At 38.7% G+C, this 20767-nt stretch overlaps 1 protein-coding gene across 1 annotated transcript in view; it reads left to right on the forward strand.

Annotated features, from left to right (window-relative positions):
* The first annotated feature begins 282 nt into the window (after window positions 1–282).
* Pramel (preferentially expressed antigen in melanoma-like) overlaps window positions 283–20767 on the forward strand; it is a 35800-nt gene continuing 15315 nt past the window's right edge. Inside the window, exons 1-5 of the mRNA NM_001419568.1 lie at window positions 283–531; window positions 635–697; window positions 2102–2191; window positions 3608–3663; window positions 8719–8816. The gene's annotated coding sequence lies outside the window, so the exon portion shown is untranslated. The remainder of the gene's footprint in view (window positions 532–634; window positions 698–2101; window positions 2192–3607; window positions 3664–8718; window positions 8817–20767) is intronic.

Here is a 20767-nt window from a genome sequence, read left to right on the forward strand (position 1 = left end):
GAACCATCTCTCCAGCAATGGCCTGGTTTTTAAGTCAAAGCCTTCCGCTCTTTTGTTCAATTAATGTGAACTTAGTTCTCCAGGAGAATGTTCTAGTCAGGCAGTGCTTAAGTCATACAGTCATACTCATATATATTTCACGTAACTTTTCTCAAAAAAAAAGATGCAGGCAGATGCGTAGGTACCTAAATGTGACTTGCCAGTCAGGAGCCTCGCCTCGTAACCTCGAGAACCCCAACGTGCTGAGTCATAGAGAGGTCAGCTGACCCCAGCTAAGCCAATCAGAATCCCCCAGTTACTGCGCTAAGTTTAAAAAGGAACTGTTGGGGTCCTCAAAGGGGCTTTTGAGTCCTCAGAGGGGCTTTTCAGTCCTCAGAGGGGCTTTTGAGGACCCTGCGTCGTCTTGCACTCGCACGCCTCTCACACGCTCTCGCGGCTTTCAGCGTTTGAGGAACTCTCTCGTCAATAAGCCGCTGTTGTGCTACAGAGGTGCCGGAAAAGTCAGTAGATTCTTCCTACCCTTCCACTGAGGTAAACGACAGACATTTCTTTTTATAAATTGAACTTATTTGGGCTAAATGATACAGACCCAAGGTTTTGGGATTTATCATCAATTTTGCTGGATTTCTTACAGGTTCCGCCTTGTTTGCTCGAGGCGTCAATTTTGTGGTAGTGTCTAGAGGCATTGTCTCCTGAGGTGAGAGTCGCTTCAATTTTGTAACCAATTGCTTCACATTCTCTGTTTAAATTCCTCCACACATCCTTTCACCTCTTATTAAAAAATTTATCTTTCTAGGTCAGGTATGATGGTGTATTGGAGGCTGAAGCAAGCAGATTTCGAGCTCTGCCACGGCCTGGGTACAGAGTTAGGCCTTGTCTCAAAAAAATTTTTTTTCTTCTTTTACATGAGTCTACTTCCATGATGAAACCTTAGCTAAAAAACAAAACAAAAACCAAAAACAAATAAACAAATCCCAAACATGCAAAACACTGTTTTTTTTTCTTCCTTCACAAACCTAAGCCTGGGTACATAGTAATGCCTTGAGTTCCTGCTCTGGCTAACTTGTAAACTGAAATAAACTGTTTCTTCCAGGGTGAAAACTAACCAAGAAACTAATAATAATAATAATAATAATAATAATAATAATAATAATAATAATAATAATAATAATATAAAAACACAAACACCATTATTTTTTTCTTGGTTTGAGTCAGTTTAGTTACATGGTGAAACCTTGTCACATAAACAAAAACACCCCAAATAGAAATAACAATAGCAACAAAAACACCATTTTTTTCTTTCATTGCCTCTTAGTCTTGCTAGTTTTTATATGGCATATTTTTAAATTAATAGAAAAGTGAGCTCGGTAGATAATTTCCCTTTTAGTTTATTTAATTTATATTTTTAGATACTTTTGTTTTAATACAAATATCTGTTCATTTACCTGTGGCAAATAAATGGAATTTCATTTCTAAGGGATTTAGAATTTTTCCAGTGCCCTGCTGTGACCAGTCAGAAACCTTGTGATCTTTTCTCTCTGCATTCTGAGAGTGAGAGTTACAGGTGTTTTCCTCCATGCCTGACTTTTATCTTTAAAACATTTAAAAATAATTGTAGTGTTCTAAAATGTATTCTTTCAGATATCTCTACTTTGGACATCTTATAAAATACCAAATCTAAGATTGATTAGATATTCGTAAAAAGTAACATAAGAAAGGTGAATGTGCAGGCTGTGTTTATTTAGATTGCTTTATATGCTGTATGTGGACTGTAAAATAGTTCCAGATTTTATTTTCATCAGTAGCCTCCATAAATATTTTCATAATTTTACCAACATTACATAACTAATAAGTTATTATAGATTTCATTTTAATTTTTCAGTATTCTTTATTTTTATTATAAATTTTCTTTATGGAGAATTTTATGCATGTATAAATAAATAAAATACGGCCATAATCACCCCCATTTCTGCTTTCCAAGCCCTCCCACATCCCCCCAACATGTCTCCCTCGTAACTTTGTCTTCATGTCTTTTTTGATAACTCACTGACCAATTACTGCTTCATATATGTTATTCTAATAGATTCCCTTTGTATTCCAGAATCCCATTCAGAAGACTTCACTGAATTTAGTTGTTATTTCTCTGTAGTTCCAGTCTGTGGTATAAGTCTGAAACATTTCAAGAGTACTGGTAAGAATTTTTTTCAAGTTTCTGTGGGTTTATCTCTTTAAAAAAACCTATGCAAAGTGTTATTACATTTCCAGTATGCATATACTAGTTCTTTATTCCTGTTCCCTCTCAATGTCCTCTCCATTTTTCTCCTTCCTTCATTCAAACTCATTTTTTCTCATTGCATATTTTTGTGTGTGAATATATATATTTCAATCTAGGTCCATCCTGTGAGAGAAAGTATATAATATTTATCTCATAAAACTGGATTATTTTGAGTAACATGATGATTCTTTCTTCCATGTATTTTCCTACAAATGCTGCCATTTTGTTTCTCTTTACCACTTACTTGGTAATAATTCCAGTACATGTGCACACTTTATTTCTTGGATCTGTTGATACAGTACTAGACTGACTTCATTCTGGGGTTATTGTAAAAAGTAACATAAAAAACATGAATGTACAGGTATCTTTATGGTATATTCATTTAAATTGCTTTGGATGCTGTAAGGTGAAAGTGAAATAGTTCTAGATTCCATAAGTATTTTCATATTTTCACCAGCATCACATAAGATTTTCTTTCCCCCACATCCTCTCAAACATTTATTGCCATTTAGCATCTCAATTTACTTTTGATTATCAGTTTTATTTGGGCTAGGGAAGTTTGACATTTATGAGTGTATTTATTAACCATATTTCTTCTTTTGAGCCAAATCCAGTTGATTTGTCATTTACCAATGCGGCAGCTTCTATATTTCATATTAATATTTTAAGCTCATTAAATTGTCTAAATATTAATTCTCTATAAAATGTGTATAGCTATAAAGTTATATCCATCTTGTTGCTTGTCATGTTGTTTATATTGCTCTGCAAGGATTTTTAATTTCATGCAATTTGTTTGTTCCTGCTGTTGTTTCCTGGCTGATTTCAAAATGTGTCTTAAGGAAGCTTTGCTGTGCCTGTACCTTAAAACTATTTGGATTCTATAGCTTCTTAAAGAAGTTTTAAAAAGTTGCATCTTACCATAGGAATTTTTATCCATTTTTAATTGATTTTTGTAAATAGAGACAGGGATATATGTTAATCTTTCTACATTTAGATGTCTTGTTTCACTAGCTCTGCTTTTAAAAAGGTTTTCTTGGGTTGGGGATTTAGCTCAGTGGTAGGGCGCTTGCCTAGGAGGCGCAAGGCCCTGGGTTCGGTCCCCAGCTCCGGAAAAAAAAAATTCTCCAACCTAAAAAGGTTTTCTTTCATGCAGTGGATAATTTGGACACTTTTTTTTTCAAAAATCGATTGATTGTAAATATATAGTATTATTTCTGGATTATTTATTTATTCTATTCCAGTGATTTACACATCTCTTTGTGTCGCACTAACATGCTATCTTTGTTGCTATTGTTCTATGATATAATTTATACATTCTTATTTTTATTACAGTGAAGAAATTGAAGAAGACAGTAGAAAAGGGAAAGATCTCCTACATAGGAGAACCAGTGAGTAAATATTAGCTGCTTTCAAGTTATGTCATAGAACAATAGCAACAAAACACTATGCTATTGCAATGAAAAGAGATGTGTATATTTGCATAAGAGAGATCACTAATAAGGTGACACAGTCAAAACCAGGTTGTCTTGAATTCTCCTCTGTCAACACCATTAGGCCTAACACTACTCAATTTAGCCTGTGTCAGGTTATTTGGACAAGAGCAAAAAGCAGCCACATTCTTTGCCAAAACTACTTAAGAGTGGTCTCTAGGCCAATTGCTATCATTGCCCTCTGAAACCTCTCCAGCTGAGATTGCATAGTTCACATTGTACTCAGTATTATTCTCTTTCAAGTTCCTACTAAGATTACCCATTGAAACTCAGTTAAAGAATTTAACCACTTTCCTAATCCAAAACCCGAAAGTACACATTCCATCCTCAAATAGCACTGACAGGCCTGTCACAGCTATACAGCACTCTCTCGTACCCACTTTTTAGTTACTTATCTATTGTTATGAAGAGAACCTATGATCAAAACAATATAAAAGAAAATCACTTCATTGGGGCCTTGCTTATAGTTTCACAGGGTTAGTTGTAACATCATGGTAGGGAGTGAGAGAGAGACAGAGACAGAGAGGGAGAGACAGACAGACTGACAGATAGACAGACAGACACTGGGCCTGTTATTGGGGTTTGAAACCTTAGAGTCTACCCACAGTGGTACTCCAAGAAGGGCAAACCTCCTAATCTTTCCCAAATAGTTCCAATTGTAGACCAAGTAGTAAAATTTATGATTCTGTAATGGGGCCATTCTTATTCAAACCACCATTTTATTTTAGTCTCCAAATTATTAATACCAGCTCCTATAATTTTTGGCCTTTCCATCTGAGATATGGGTTTGGCTAACTAATAACAAATGAATAATGGCAGAAAGACAAACTCAGCAGGGCTTTTGTTGTTTCTGTGCCAGGGTATACTATGAGAAACAGTTAATAAGTCATAGCTTACACAAATGTAAGTCATGGAAAGGGGCAGGTTTTAGCTCAAGCAAGCAGAAGTTGCTAGCTTAAGCCATGTGTCTCTGGTTTTTTGAAGGAAGATATGGATATAAAGAAGCTTTGGAAACTTGGTGCATCCTTAAGGAAAGCTAATGTTGTACTCAACAATGCTGGGAGGTGTGGGATATATAAAGACCCATCTAATAAGCCCTTTAATATCAGCCATAGAGATAGTGAATTTGTGCTGCTAGGTTTCAATCTTTCTTTGATCCAGTTTCTCCTCACACTGCCCTACTCCTCCTCTCTTTTGGAATAGTAATGTTTATTTTGTGCCATTATATGTTAGAAGTATGTGATTTGGTTTTTTGATTTTTTACTTTGTATGATTGCTATTAAGAGATTGCCTTTAGTCTCAGAAAGAAGAAAAAATTCTCTGGGCCCTCTATTTTTAAGCAGTCTTCAGACTGTGGAGACTTTTGAAGTTTGACTGAGTATATTTTGCATTATGATATGGTTCAAGCCTATAGGGGCCAATGAGTAGAATATAATGGTTATAATGAGAACAACCACCAAAGACTCAAGTATGTCAATATTTGGTTCCCAGTTGGTGGACTGTTTAGGAAAGATTAGGTGTGGCCTTGTTAGAGGAGATGTGTATTATTGGGGAGTTTTAAGGTTTCAAAACTTAGTGCCAGGCACATTCACTTTCTGTCTTCCTCCTGCCTGTAGATCAGGAAGTAAGCTCTTGCTACTTCTCTAACATTGTGCATGCCTGCCTGCCTGTCACCATACTTCTCACCTTAAAGATTATGAAATAAGCCTCTGAACTGTAAGCAAACCCCTAATTAAATGGTCTTATATTTTTCCTTGGTCATGGTGTTTCTTCATGGCAATAGAAAAGTAACTAAGACAATAATCTTAAAGCTACTCATGACTATTGATTGCTTTTCTCCCTTGGCACTATGTGTAGCACCACTGAATAACTCATCCTTAGGGAAGCAACCTGAAGGCTATTTCAAGCTCAGTTCCTCCAAGTCATTTGCCTGAAATGTTTGGTGTCTTCCAAAGTAGTGACATACTTTTAAGTCCTGGTAGTCAATTTTAGGGAATAGCAATAGCCTATATTGCTTGAGGAGTTTCTCATAATGCCCTAAACTGATTTCAGGAATTTTTAACATCCTCCCTGATTTCTTTACTGAGCTATTGATCTTAAGGGTGTAATGTTTAATTTTATTTAGATTGTTTCATTTCTGTAATTTTTCTTTATAGGAATTTATAGTTTTACTGCTTTCTGATCAAATGAGATCAAAAGTATTTTTTATTTTAAAATATATTTTACCTGCTCAATGACCTAAATTATTATCTATATCACAGAATATCTCATGTGCTGCTGAGAAGATGTGTATTATGTAGCTATTGAATATTCTATAAATATTTGTCCTTGTTTGCTGTCTTGTTATGATAAACACCATAACTAAAAGGAATGTGGGGAAGAAAGGGTTTATTTCACCTTCCAGCTTATAAGTCCATCATCCAAGGAAGTCAGAGCAGGAACCTGGAGGCAAGGGCCATGAAGAAATGATGTATACTGTCTTGTTTGTTTTGACTCGCTCAACTGCCCTTTTATACAACCCAGGACTAGCTGCCCAAGTGTGGCATCCCCTTCAGAGAGCTAGGCAGGCACTCCTCCCATATCAATCATTAATAAAAAATGTGCCCCACAGTCTTGCCAGTATTCTAATATGATGGAGGCAACTCCCAACTCCTGAGTTCCTTCTTCTCATCAGACCCTAGCTTGTGTTAATTTGACAAAAATTAAACCAGCATAATGTCTAAGTCTATTTGATCTATAGTGAATTGTGTCTGCAGTAAATTGTCAATTGTTATGTTTGGATTATTTATCATTTGACAAAGGTTGGATATTGTCATCACCCACTAAGTAGCTACAGGATCATTTGTTTTATGTTAAATAATCAATATTCAGTGCTTATGTATTTGTATTGATGATGGCATATTAATGGGTGGTTCCCTTTAATTATTTTGTCTTTTTTTTTCAGAGCTGAGGACCGAACCCAGGGCCTTGCGCTTGCTAGGCAAGCACTCTACCACTAAGCTAAATCCCCAACCCCAGTGGTTCCCTTTATTAATATTTATTGGTCATATGTCTTCTAAACAATTAGTTTTGACTTGACATCTATTTTATCAGATCTGAACAAAGCTAGTCCTGGTTTTTTCCTGCTTCTAATAGCTTAGTTTATTAACCTCACCCCTTTCATTCTAAGTTTTTACTTATTTGACCAAAAGATTCATTTCCTCCAGGCAGTAACCGTCTAGGCATACATGATATAGCTTACCTAGGCTTACCTAGTCGGCCAGTTATATTTATATTCAATAGTTAGAACCATTGTAATTAGGATTATTATTGAGAACATTTTTCATTTGAGGAAATTTTTGGTTGATTTCATGGTTTATTCAAATATTATTTGTCCTTGTTATTCTCCCCCTCATTGTATTGGGCACATGATGATTTACTGAATTGTAGGGGTTTTTCCTATAATCTTTATTTCTTACTGTAATGAAATTTAGTCTCTTCTGTTTCCTCACAATTAACACCATATTTATTTCTCTTCTGTATGCACAGTTCCTTTAAGTGCATTTCTTATAGGCTGGCTTAGTAGCATATGTAGTTTGTGCTATCTGAAAAATTTTTATTTCTTAACTGATTTTAGGATGTAACTCCTAGTTACAATAATCTCACTTGACATGTATTTACTTTAAAGCTTAAAATACATCATTTATTATTTTCATGGCTTTTCAGTTTCTGCCAAGAAGTCTGGTGTTATTCTGCTTGAACTTCATTTTTTAAATGAAATAGATGGGTGTTTTGCAGCTGTTCATGTTATGTGTTTGTTAGTCTTAGCATACTCTACATGGTTTTATTCCCTTACATTTTATTCCTAATATATATTACAGAAGTTATTTTCTTGTCATATCTGTTTTAGAGTCTAAATGCCTCTTGTGCTTAAAATTCATTTCTTTCTATAGAATCAGGAAACTTTCTGGTATAATTTCAGTGACTTTATTTTCTGTACCTTGAGCCTTTGTTTCAACTCATTTTTCTCCTATAGTTAGATTTTGACTTCTGCTCATACTCTAGAACTTTGTCCTCAAGATTTTTTATTTATTCATGTATAAATGTGAAATTTCTTTCAACTTTTCTTCAAAGCTTAGTGTTCTTAATCTTGATTGATATAGCTTATCAGCGATACTCTCTGTGGTTTTTATTGATTTGATTTTCAGAATTTTTGCTTGTTTTCTTTTAAACTCCTTATGACTTTTCTCATTTATGTTACTTATACATGTTTTGAGTTAATTTTTTCTTTTCATTCATATGTGTGAAAGTTCCTGAACTTTTTTCAAGTATACTTTCCCTTTTTTAATAATTGATTTAATTTTATTTTATGTGCATTTGGTGTTTTGCCTGCATGTGCATCTGTATGAGGGTGTGAGATTCCCCTGGGCTTAGAGTTATAGACAGTTGTGAATTGCTATATAGGTGCTGGGAGAAGAACTCAGATCCTTTAGAATAGCAGTCAGTGCTTTTAACTGCTGAGCCTTCTCTCTTGCTACCTCAAGTATTCTTCAAGTATTACCACTGTAATAGCTAACTAAACTGTATAAAGAAACATAAAAGGTATAATGTGCCCCAACAAGTATGAAGCAGATACTGAGAGAAATTATTGTACAGTAAACTATGAATTGGGGTAAAAGTAGGAGCTTTAATTGTACCCAATGGCTAAGAAAAAGAACATATGTAGTTGGGAGAAGTTTAGAGGTAGGGGTGGATCTAGGAGGATTTAGGGGCAGGATTGGAATTAAATATGAACAGAATACATTGTATGTATGTATGAAATTTTCAAGTAATTAATAAAAATGTTGTATTTTAGAAGTAGAAGTAATACTGTATTAATAAAATAAATAAAGAGCACAGACCAGGGGAAGGAAATATAGCACCAAGATTTGTGTTTGAATTTTGGTTTCACTGCACTCATTTATCCCCCAACAGTAGAGCATCTGTGAGAGGAAGGAAGCTGCTGCAACCTAAGGCCTTCGTGGACCTGTAACTCAGGATTCTGGTTTCATCAGCCTTGACCCATACAGAAGGTAAATACCTCTAGATGTAGAGCTTCTCTATGACCTCAAGCATGGGATTATCTGAGTCCTCTGTTGTTACCTGGTGATGGGGTTTACTCATTAACACTCTGGTTGTATGGACTCTGAGCTATGGCCCCTTTATTAGCTGAGGGACTGATGCCTGCATTTTTTTTCAGAGTGTCGTTGTCTGTCATTCACCAAACCTCATCACTGCCTGCTACAGGCATCTCCCACAAAGCTAATTTGGTAGAGCCTCTCTCAAGTCCTCATTTTGCAATTGCTCCATGGTTTCTTTTTTTATTAGATTTTTTTATTTATATTTCAAATGTTATTCCCTTTCCCATCCATAAGCCCTCTATCCCATCCCCACCCCTTCTTCTAAAGGGTGTTCCCCTTCCCTAACTCCCCTTTCCACCTCCCCACAGTGACATTCCCCTATACTGGGGTGTCCAGCCTTGGCAGGACAGAGGACTGCCCCTCCCATTGGTGCCCAACAAGGCCATCCTCTGCTACATATACAGCTGGAGCCATACATTTGTCCATGTATATATAGTCTTTGGGTAGTGGTTTAGTCCCTGGGAGCTCCGGTTGGTTGGTTGGTATTGTTGTTCTTATGGGGTTGCAAGCCCCTTCAGCTCTTTCAATCCTTTCTCTAATTCCTCCAATGGGGGTCCCATTCTCAGTTCAGTGGTTTGCTGCTAGCATTAATCTCTGTATTTGTCATGCTCTGACTTTGTCTCTCAGGAGACATCTATATCCAGTTCCTGTCAGCATGCACTTCTTGGCTTCATCAATATTGTCTAGTTTTGGTGGCTGTATGTATATGGGCTGGATCCCCAGGTGGGGCAGACTCTGAATGGCCCTACATTCAGTCTCTGCTCCAAACTTTGTTTCCATATCTCCTCATGAATATTTTTGTTCCCCCCTTTTAAGAAGGACTAAAGCATCCACACTTCAGTCATCCTTCTTCTTGAGCTTCATGTGGTCTGTGGATTGTATCTTGGGTAATTTGAGCTTTTAGGCTAATATCCATTTATCAGTAAGTGCATACCATGTGTGTTTGTGTGTGTGTGTGTATGTGTGTGTGTGTGCACGTGCGCATGCGCTTGGGTTACCTCACTCAGGATAATATTTTCTCGTTCCATCCATTTGCCTATGAATATCATGAAGTCAGTGTTTTTAATAGCTGAGTAGTAATCTATCGTGTAGATGTACCACATTTTTTGTATCCATCTGGGTTCTTTCCAGCTTCTGGCTATTATAAATAAGGCTGCTATGAACACAGTGGAGCATGTGTCTTTGTTGTTTGTTGGAACATCTTTTGGGTATATACCCAGGAGAGGTATAGCTGGGTCCTTGGGTAGTGGAATGTCCAATTTTCTGAGGAACCTCCAGACTGATTTCCAGAGTTGTACCTGCATGCAATCCAACCAAAAGTGGAGGAGTGTTCCTCTTTGTCCAAATCCTCACCAACATCTGTTGTCACTTGAGTTTTTTATCTTAGCCATTCTGACTGGTGTGAGGTGGAATCTCAGGTTTCTCTTGGGTCAGGAATGTGGGCAAAAGTAATTGTATCTTCTGAGTTCTCAGGAGTCTCCGCACTTCTGAGAGTTCAGCTCTCTCCCCCACGGGATTTGGGTCCAGAGTTCTGTGGGACACTCCATAGTTTCTAATTTACCAGAGCATTTTTGTCTTAAACAGTTGGCCTCACTCAAGATTGCACCTGGTTGGATAGCACTCTGAAACACTTAAAACAGGAAAAATGTGTTATTTCTTTATGTTAACTAGTGCCAATAGCAGGGTCACTGTCCCCACATTTCTGAGATTAAATTAATGCTTATGGGAATCATGAGCTTACCTTTGGGGTTAGAGTGTCTGCCTGTTTTGTTTTGTTTTTATCAGAGACACATTATATTTGGAAGTGGCTTTCCTCAAACAAACTACCCCCATCATGGAACTGGTGCTGGAAATTTTGAGAGCCTGCTACTCTTGGATGAATAGCCTCTCTGTGTCTCAGTACATCTAAGTTGGCCTAGCCCTTCCTGGTGTTTTAATGTTTCTCCATTTCAATAGTCTATCTTTCCTTACCCTGGCTTCTCTTTTGTTTGTTTGCATGTATGGATTTGAATTTTTAAAATAGTGTAACATGCAGCAAAGTGGCTTTTTACCTCACTATGTAGTTGAGCTACTTAGTACATCTTCTTCCACCTCCTGAGTCCGGAGATTACGGCCATATGCCATGACACCTAGGTTTTGGTCTAACTGTTTCTGCTTAACATGCAATATGTATATAGCTGCTAAGGTTATTTTACCCTGAAATTCCATGTTTTATTATGACTGTATTGAAATTATATGTTTGTGACAAAAATACCTGCTCTAATGGCATTCATCTTCCCCTCTGCTCATTTTGATGTGAGAGTTATATTCACCACAGTGTTTCAGCAATGTCTGATATGTGATACTGGACACCAGACATGAAGACAAGATGTAGGACTGCTATTATAGACGTTCAACTGTGCTTATATTTTGAGTAAGGGAAACATTACTATTACTCAGATAATCCAATATAAAAATTTGTATTTTGAAAAGTATTACTCTTTCTTCCTTTTCCGTACTCTGCTCTCATTTCCCATTTCTTTCCCAGCCTTCGCTGCAGGAATAACATACCCCCTCCACTTTCTGATCTAATATCACTTATATTTGTTTTGCACAAAGGAAATATAACATATTTTCTTACATTACTGTAGTACATGAGAGATACCATAGGATTCACATTTTTATTTTTCATTTAACAGCATTTTTCATTGACAATAGGTTTTCAATACAATTATTATGATTATAGTTTCCCCTCTCCCAACTCCTTCCAGATCCTCCCCACTTCCCTATCCACCCAGATCTATCTCCTTTCTCATTAGAAAACAGATATCTAAAAGAGTAGTAAAATAATATAACCTGATAGAATAAAACAAATGATTGATTGTATGAATTTGTGCAGTTGTGTGGCTCTCCAGTGTCTGGGATCCAGGAGTCTCAGGCAGAGCCTAAGAATTCTCCTATTTCAGTTTCAAAGTGATGGCAGTGCTCGGGTCTTGGAGCAAAATTGTAAGAAGCACTTCACATGGCCAATGTATTCCGTTTGGTGGCATGTTGGAATCCCTTGGGCAGTTTATAAAGCTTTCCTGATGTTGAGTCTCATTCCCAGAATTATGGGCAATGTCCAACTCTGCAGAATAGGACAGTACAAACAGACACAAAAGAAAAGCAGAAAAAGCACAGGGAACTCTTATAGAAATGAGGAGACACACATACACACAGAGAGAAAGCTCATTTAAAAAATCCAGAATCAATAATATACAAGCCAAAGAACTATAACGTTTTTAAAAAAAGAAGTCCAGACAAAGCGTCACTAGATGAAACAAACCAAAAAAAAAAAAAAACCCTTCCAATTAACATTGAGTTAATTTTGTGTTGACCATCTATTGCTGGACATATGGCCTACCCTTAAATCTGGTTTGTATAACCAGTGAGACTCTTGGAGAAGAATATTTTTTTCTTTGTGAGGAGATACGAGTTCAATAGCTTCTGAGTTAGGAATGGGAGCTTGTGTCCAATTCTGCAGACCCCATAAATGCTACCTCACTATCTGTGAGTTCATAGGTGTATCATCCTGCTTTGCCTAGAAAGCCTTGCTTCTTTCATGTCTTCCATCCCCAGGGACTCTTAATCTTGCTGCTTCCTCTTCTGGAATGTTCCCTGAGCCCTAAGGGGAGGGATTTGATGGAGACATCCCATTTAGAACTGAGTGTTACAAGTTAATAACATTTTCTTAAAATATATACCTAACATTTTTTAATTTAATAATTCTTCTTGTTCTTCCTCTTCCTATTCCTCTTCCTCTTCCTCTCCTCCCTCCTCCCTCTTCCCTCCTCTTCCTCTTCTTCTTCCTCCTCCCCCTCTTCCTCCTCTTCCTCCTCCTCTTCTTCTTCCTCCTCCTCCTCCTCCTTCTTCACAGTGCAGTTGTTATCTCCCTCTCAGTCCACCCTGTGATTGTTCCTCATTCCATTCCTCCTCCTTCTGGCTCCAAGAGGATGTCCTTACCACACCCTCATTATCCCCATCCCCACCACACCAGACCTCCCCACACTCCCTGTGTCCTTAAGGTGCTGCATCTTCTCTCACTGAGACCAGAGCAGTCAGTCCTCCTGCAGTATATGTGTTGGGGGTCTCGAACAAGTTCTTGTATGCTACCTGGTTGGTGGCTTAGTGTCTGAGAGATCTCAGAGGTCCTGGTTAGTGTAACTGGTGGTCTTCCTATGGGGTCGTCCTCCTCATTAACTTCTTCCAGCCATTCCCTAATTCAATCACAAGGGTCCCAGGGTTCTATCCATTGGTTGTGTATAAGTATCTGCTTCTGTCTCAGTCAGCTGCTTGTTGGTCCTCTCAGGACAGCCATACTAGGCTCCTGTCTAAAAAACATCATAGCATCAGTAATAATGTCAGGCCTTGGAACCTCCCCTTGAGCTAGATCCCAATTTAGTCTTGTCACTGAATTTCCTTTCCCTCAGCCTCTTCTCCATTTTTGTCTCTGCAGTTCTTTTACACAGGAACAATTCTGGATCAGAGTTTTTGACTGTGGGAGGCAACCCCATCCCTCCACTTGATGGACTCTACAAGTTCCCTCTCCACTGTTGAACATTTCATCTAAAGTCCCCCCCTTTGAGTTGTGAGCCTCTCACACCTCCTAGGTCTCTGGTACATTCTAGAAGGACCCCCCCCCGCACCTCCTACTTCCTGAAGTTACCTGTTTCCATTCTTTCTGCTGGCCCTCGGGGATTCACTCCTGCCCCCCGAATAATTGATCATGTTCCCCTTTCCCCTCCCTGTCCTATCTCCCACCCAAGCTTCTCCCTCCATCTGCCCATCCCTCCACCCTTTTTCTCTTTTTTTCCCCAAGGGATCCTCACCTGAGCTCTTCAGCTTGTTAACCTTTCTTGAGTTCTGTGGATATCCTGGATATTCTGTACAGTTTTGGCTCATATCCAATTATTAGTGAGTACATACCATGTTTCTTAATAGATTTTCATTTTGCTTTTCTATACTTGCAACAGACACATTTCTATGGCTATACCATAACATTTTTAATCTACCTATGTGTGGTTTTTAATTGTTTATATTTTGAAATTATAATGCTTCACTGATTATACTTAGGCATAAATAGATGCATTTGTAGAAGAAGCAACTTTCTAGGATATTTAATTTTCATTTCTCACAGCTTCTCTAATAGAACACAGTAACTTTATAATTTTGCCTACATGTTCCCAGAGACTGGGTCATAACTCAGGGTTATTTTAATATACTACAAACATCTGTTTGTCATTAAATTTTGACATTTATTATTTGTTTGAAATATATTCTTGAATTCTTGTGTGAACTGTTAGTTTGTGTCTTTTTTTTTCATTTTCATACCACTTTGTCCTTTGTTTCTTTAAATTTTGACTTCTCTATTTAAGAAGCATAATTTCTTCCTATCTAGGATGTTACATTACTACATCATTTTAGTCTGTAAGGTCCCTTTTGAAATACTTGAATTTGATTTTTTTTCTTTTCTTTTTTTTTTTTTTGGAGCTGGGGACCGAACCCAGGGCCTTGCGCTTGCTAGGCAAGTGCTCTACCACTGAGCTAAATCCCCAACCCCAAATTTGATATTTTTAAATCCTTTGGGTTCTGTTTAATCAGATTGCATATTCTGTTCATTACCTCTGGAATTTGAGTGACATTTATAAAACCTTTCCCTATAGCAAGCTTATAGAATACCTGTATTGTTTACTTCAAGAAGCTGTGCGATTCAACATTTTCCTTAAATCTTTAAAGTTTCAGTTACTCGTATACATGCCATGTGTCGTGGGTTTACCTTAGGGTTCTTTTTTTCTAAGTCTCACTCTGCACATGCATGTCTACCTTTTCTCTAGTGGTTCGTCCATGTCACCTTTCTTTCTTCATTTAGAGTAATTATTTTTATGTGTATGGGATTTCGCCTGCCTGTATGTCTGTATAGCACATTTGTGAAATTCCCACAGTAACCAAAAGAGAACATCAGATCCCCTGGAACTGGGTTTATAGATGTTTCAAGGTTCAGGAATTGAATCTGTGCCATCTAGATCAGCCAGTGATATTTTTCTCAATTTTAACTTTTTTTTCGATTCTTTGTGAATTTCATATTATATACCCCAATCCCACTCATCTCCTTGTCCCTTCATACATACCCTTGCAACCTCCCCCTTCAAAAGAAAAAAAAACTCATAGTAGAGGTTGTAGTGAGTGACAGTGTGCCTGCAGTCTATACTTGTGTACTTGCAAATGTTCGTCATAAGGAGTCATTGGTCTGGTCTGAGGCCTCTGGCTTCTGCTACAGTAGCAAAACTGGATCCTAACTCCGACTCCTCTCAGATTTCCTGATTTTGTCTTGTGTCATGGAGATCCTATGACTTTGGATGTGTAGGAACATCCCCTTCACAGATTCAGTAGTTCATAAATGGAGTAGATGTTGGGGTGAATCAACTCTTAACACCTGATTTGGACCTATATGGTCCAAATTGTTTTGTAAGCCCTCCAGCTCCCTTGCACCCACACCATCAGATAAAGCTCTTGAGTACTGACTGCCCTGGCTAGTTTACCCAGTGAAGGAGCCAGTGAAGAGCAGAGCCAGTGATCCATCTCTGACGGCCTCCTTGCCCATGCCAACTAGATCCATTGTGCTACACATGCAAGATACAAGGCCACTTTTCTTAGTGTTGCAGCCTGTGAGTAGCAGGGTCAGTCCTCCTGTTCCCATGTCATGGCATTGGGACCAACTATCCAATTTGCCATAGGTTGGGAAGTGAGGGGGGGAGGGAGGGAGGGATACAAAACAATTTTAATCTTGCTTCTGCAGCCACGTGAATGAAATAGTGTTTGAACCACATACTATCTTAAAGACAATTATACATTGAACAACACCTATAACAACTTTATGGTCCATAGCATTCAAAAGAATAAAATTATCTACAAAGTAAAAATGGGATATCATTTCATAAGTTATTTCAAAGTATTAAGTGCTTTCACACTGCATGTGAAAAATATGTTAAACACTTTTAGTGATAGCATTTCTTTTTTATTGGATATTTTTGATTTACATTTCAAATGTTATCCCCTTTCCCAGTTTCCCATCCATAAACCCCCTATTCCATCCCCACCCCCTACTTCGATGAGGGTGCTCCCCAACCAACCACCCACCCCTTCCTGTCTCCCACCCTGACATTCTCCTACACTGGGGTGTCCAGCCTTGGCAGGACCAAGGACTTCTTCTCCCATTGGTGCCCAACAAGGCCATCCTCTGCTGCCAGTGCTCCTAGCTACTGCTGAACCATCTCTTCAGCCCACCGCTTTTATTAAGCATTACTGTCCATTGGCGTTGACTTCTATTTCTAGGATTTCTAACCTATTTTATTAGACTGTTTTGTCTATTCTTGTAGCAGTGACACGATGATGTAGTTACAGAAGTTCTCCACAAAGTTTATGTTTTCTCAGCGTGACATCAGAAGTCCCTGCTCTGAAGTCTTCCTTCTTTCTTCTTAGCTATTCTTTCTTTAAAAATAAATTGTTTTATTTACATTCCAAATGTTGCCCAACTTCCAGGTCTCTCCTCCCAGATTTTTTCCACCCCATCTCCACTACCCTTTCTCTCTGAAGTGGAGTTACTCTGCCCATGCCACCCACCTACTTCATGACCACATGACATGCTCCCACCCCCAGTATCACCTTTACCTGGGACATCAAGTCTCCACAGGATTGAGTGCTTCCTCTCCCACTGAGGCTAGACAAGGTAGTCTTCTGCTACATATGCTGGCGGCCACCGACAAGCCCATGTATGCTCTTTGGTTGGTGGCTTAGTCTCTGAGAGCTCCCTGGGGTTCAGGTTAGTTGATATTGTTGGTCTTCTTATGGGGCTACCATCCTTTTTAGCTACTTCAGTCCTTCCCCTAACTCTTCCATAGGGGTCCCCAACCTTAGTCCAATGGTTGTCTGTAAGTATCTATATCTGTCTCAGTCAGCTGCTGATAGAGTCTTTCAGAGGACAGCCATGCTAGGATCCTGTCTGCAAGCAAAACATGACCTTAGTCCTGTGTCAGGGTTTGGTGCCAACCCATGAGATGGTTCCCAAGTTCAGTCAGTCACTAGATGGCCTTTCCTTTAGTCTCTACTCCATTTTTTCTCTGCATTTCTTTTAGACAGGAACAATTCTGTGTGACAAAAATTTTCAAGTTAAGTTGGTAACCCCATTCCTCTACTGGGGCCCTGTCTATCTACTGGAAGTGGTCTCTTCAGTTTGCATCTCTCCACTGTTGTGCACTTTGACCAAGCCATCCCCATTGAGTCCTTGGAGCTTCTCACGTTCCAGGTCTTTGGGAATTTCTAGAAGTTACTCCCTCCAGCCCACCCACAGCTGTATATTTCCGTTCATTCTCCTTGTCCTCTGAGCTTGTCCTTTGAATATTCGCATGCCCAGGGACCTCTCTTCAATTGTCTCCTGTGGTTATTTTGTTGCTCCTTCTAAGTGTGATTACAGCATCCTCACTTGGGCCTTCCTTCCTGTTAAACTTCTTATGGTCTGTAGGTTGTATCCTGGGATTCTGTACTTTTTGGTTAATATCCACTTATCAGTGAGTACATATCATGCATATCCTTTTGGGACTGGGTTACCACACTCAGGATAATATTTTCTAGTTCCATCCATTTGCCTGCAAAATTCATGATGTCCTAGTTTTTAATAACTGAATAGTATTCCATTGTGTAAATGAACATTTTCTTTATTCATTCCTCTGTTGAGGGACATTGGAGTTGTTTCCAGATTCAGGCTATTATAAATAAGACTGCTATGAACATAGTGGAGCATGGTTCTCCTGGTATGGTGGAACATCTTTTGGGTATATGCCCAGGAGTGGTAGAACTATTTCCATTTTCCTGAGGAAGCGCCTGATTGATTTCCAGAGTGGCTGTACTAGTTTGCAATTTCACCAGCAATGAAGGAGTGTACCTCCTTCTCCACATCCTCACCAGCATGTGCTATCACTTGAGTTTTTTATCTTAGCCATTCTAATTGTGTGAGTTTCAATGTGTGCTTTGAGCTTCAGTAAAGTTTCTTTTACAAATGTGGGTGTCCTTGCATTTGGGCTATTAGATGTTGATTTTTTTCTTTGACAAGCATAAAAGTGTTCTTCTCCGTCTCTTTTGATTACTTTTGGTTGGAAGTCTATTTTATCGGATATTAGAATGGTGACACCAGCTTGTTTCTTGGGGCTATATGCTTGGAAATTTTTTTCCTGCTCTTCATTCTGAAGTAGTGTCTGTCTTTGTTGCTGAAGTATGTTTCCTGTATGCAGTAAAATAATAGGTCCTGTTTATATATCCAGTCTGTTAGCCTGTATCTTTTTATTGGGGAATTGAGTCTGTTTAGGTTGAGGGATATTAAAGAACAATGATTGTTGCTTCCTGTTATTTTTGTTGTTGAAGATGGCATTATGTGTGTGTTTGATTCTCATTTGGGTTTGTTGTGTGATAATTTCTTGCATTTTCTTGGGTATAGTTTCCCTCCTGGTGGTGGAGTTTTTAGTAGCTTCTGTAGGACTGGATTAGTAGAAAGATACTGTTTAAGCTTGGTATTGTCATGGAATATCTTGGTTTCTCCATCTATAATGATTGATAAACTTGGTGGGCTGGCATCTATGGTCTCTTATTGTTTGTGTGACATCTTCTGGCTTTTAGAATCTTTTGAGACTGGTGTAATTCTGATAGGTCTGTCTTTATACATTATTTGGCCTTTTCCCCTTCTGGCTTTTAATATTCTTACTTTGTTCTGTACATTTAATGGTTTTGATTATTTTATGGCAGGCGTATGTTTCTTCTGGTCCAATCTATTTGGTGTTCTGTAGGCTTTTTATACATTTATAGCCATCTCTTTCTTTAAGTTAGGGAAGTTTTCTTCTATGATTTTGTTGAAGCTGTTTTCTGTCCCTATGGAATGGTAATCTTTGCCCTCTTCTATTCCTATTATTTTCAGGTTTGATCTTTTTGTTGTGTTCCAAATTTCCTGAATGTTCTGGGTTAGGAACTTCTTTTCTTTTTTTCTTTATTATCTTTAATCTTTGGGGGAGGGGGGTCTGGTGATGTTAGCATTCCTTTTTTATGAGAATATTTTTATTTACATTTCAAATATTATACCCTTTAGCAGTTTTCCCTCCAAAACCCAGTATCCCATCCCCTGCCCTGCTTCTACGAGGGTGCTCCCTCACCCACCCACCCACTCCTTCCCACCTCTCTGTCCTAACATTCCCCTATACTGGGGCATCAGGCCCTGACAGGATCAAGGGCCTCTCCTCCCATTGATACCAGACAAGGCCATCCTCTTATACATATGCAGATGGAGCGATAGGTCTGTCCCTGTGTTCTCTTGGGATGGTTTTATACAGTTCAGCCATTATCCACCTCCCTGTCCCTACTCTGACAGTCCCTCATCCCAGTCCTCCTCCCCCTGTCTCCAAGAGGATGTCCCTACCCCCCACTCCACCAGACCTCCCCAATCCCTGGGGGCTCAAGTCTCTTGAGGGTTAGGTGCTGGATCTTTCATTGAGGCCAGACCGGGCAGTCCTCTGTTGTATATGTGTCTAGGCCTCAGACCAGCCAGTGTATGCTGCCTGGTTTGTGGCTCAGTGTCTGAGAGATTTGGGAGAGGTTAGTTGAGACTGCTGGGGTTGCCATACTCCATAATGTCTTCCAGCCTTTCCCTAATTCAACCACAAGGGTTCCTGACTTCAGTCCATTTGTTGGGTGTAAATATCTGTGTCTGTCTTGGTCAGCTGGGCCTCTCAGAGGATTTTTTTTTTACACTTGGATATATATATATATATATATATATATATATATATATATATATATATATATATTTGGTTATTTTATTTATTTACATTTTCCAGTTTCCCCTCCATGAACCCCCTATCCCCTCCCCACCTTCCACCTATATCTATGTATTTTTTTCCTTTGACCAACGTGTAGATACCTTCTATTGTATCTTGTACACCTGAGATTCTCTCTTCTACTCTTTGTATTCTGTTGGTGATGCTTACATCTGTAGCTCCTGGTTTCTTTCCTAGGTTTTCCATATCCAGGATTGCCTCCATTTGTGATTTCTTTATTGTTTCTATTTGCAGTTGTAGATTTTGGACTGTTTATTTTTAATGTAAAAATATTTATTTTTACTTTTTATGTAATTTTTTAAATTTTATCTTTATTAACTTGACTATTTCTTTTTTACATTTCGATTTTTATTCCCCTTCCCAGTTTCCTGGCTAACATCCCCCTAAACCCTTCCCCACCCCTTCTATATGTGCTTCCCCTCCCCATCCTCCCCCCATTACCACCCTCCCCCCAACAATCCCGTTCACTGGGGGTTCAGTCTTGGCAGGACCAAGGGCTTCCCCTTCCACTGGTGCTCTTACTAGGCCATTCATTGCTACCTATGAGGTTGGAGCCCAGGGTCAGTCTATGAATAGTCTTTGGATAGTGGCTTAGTCCCTGGGAGCTCTGGTTGGTTGGCATTGTTGTTCATATGGGGTCTCAAGCCCCTTCAAGCTCTTTCAGTCCTTTCTATGATTCCTTCAACGGGGGTCCCGTTCTCAGTTCAGCGGTTTAATGATAGCATTCACCTATGTATTTGCTGTATTCTGGCTGGGAGACCTTTATTGACTGTTTCTATTCCTTTAGGAGTTATGAGGTTGCTTAAATGTTTTATCTGTTCCTGATTTAACTTTGGTACCTGGTATCTGTCTAGGAAATTGTCCATTTCCTGAAGATTTTCAAGTTTTGTTAAATATAGGCTTTTGTAGTAGGATCTGATGATTTTTTGGATTTCCTCTGATTCTGTAGTT

Source organism: Rattus norvegicus, chromosome X (genome assembly GCF_036323735.1).
Source record: "Rattus norvegicus strain BN/NHsdMcwi chromosome X, GRCr8, whole genome shotgun sequence".
Taxonomy (NCBI): domain Eukaryota; kingdom Metazoa; phylum Chordata; class Mammalia; order Rodentia; family Muridae; genus Rattus; species Rattus norvegicus.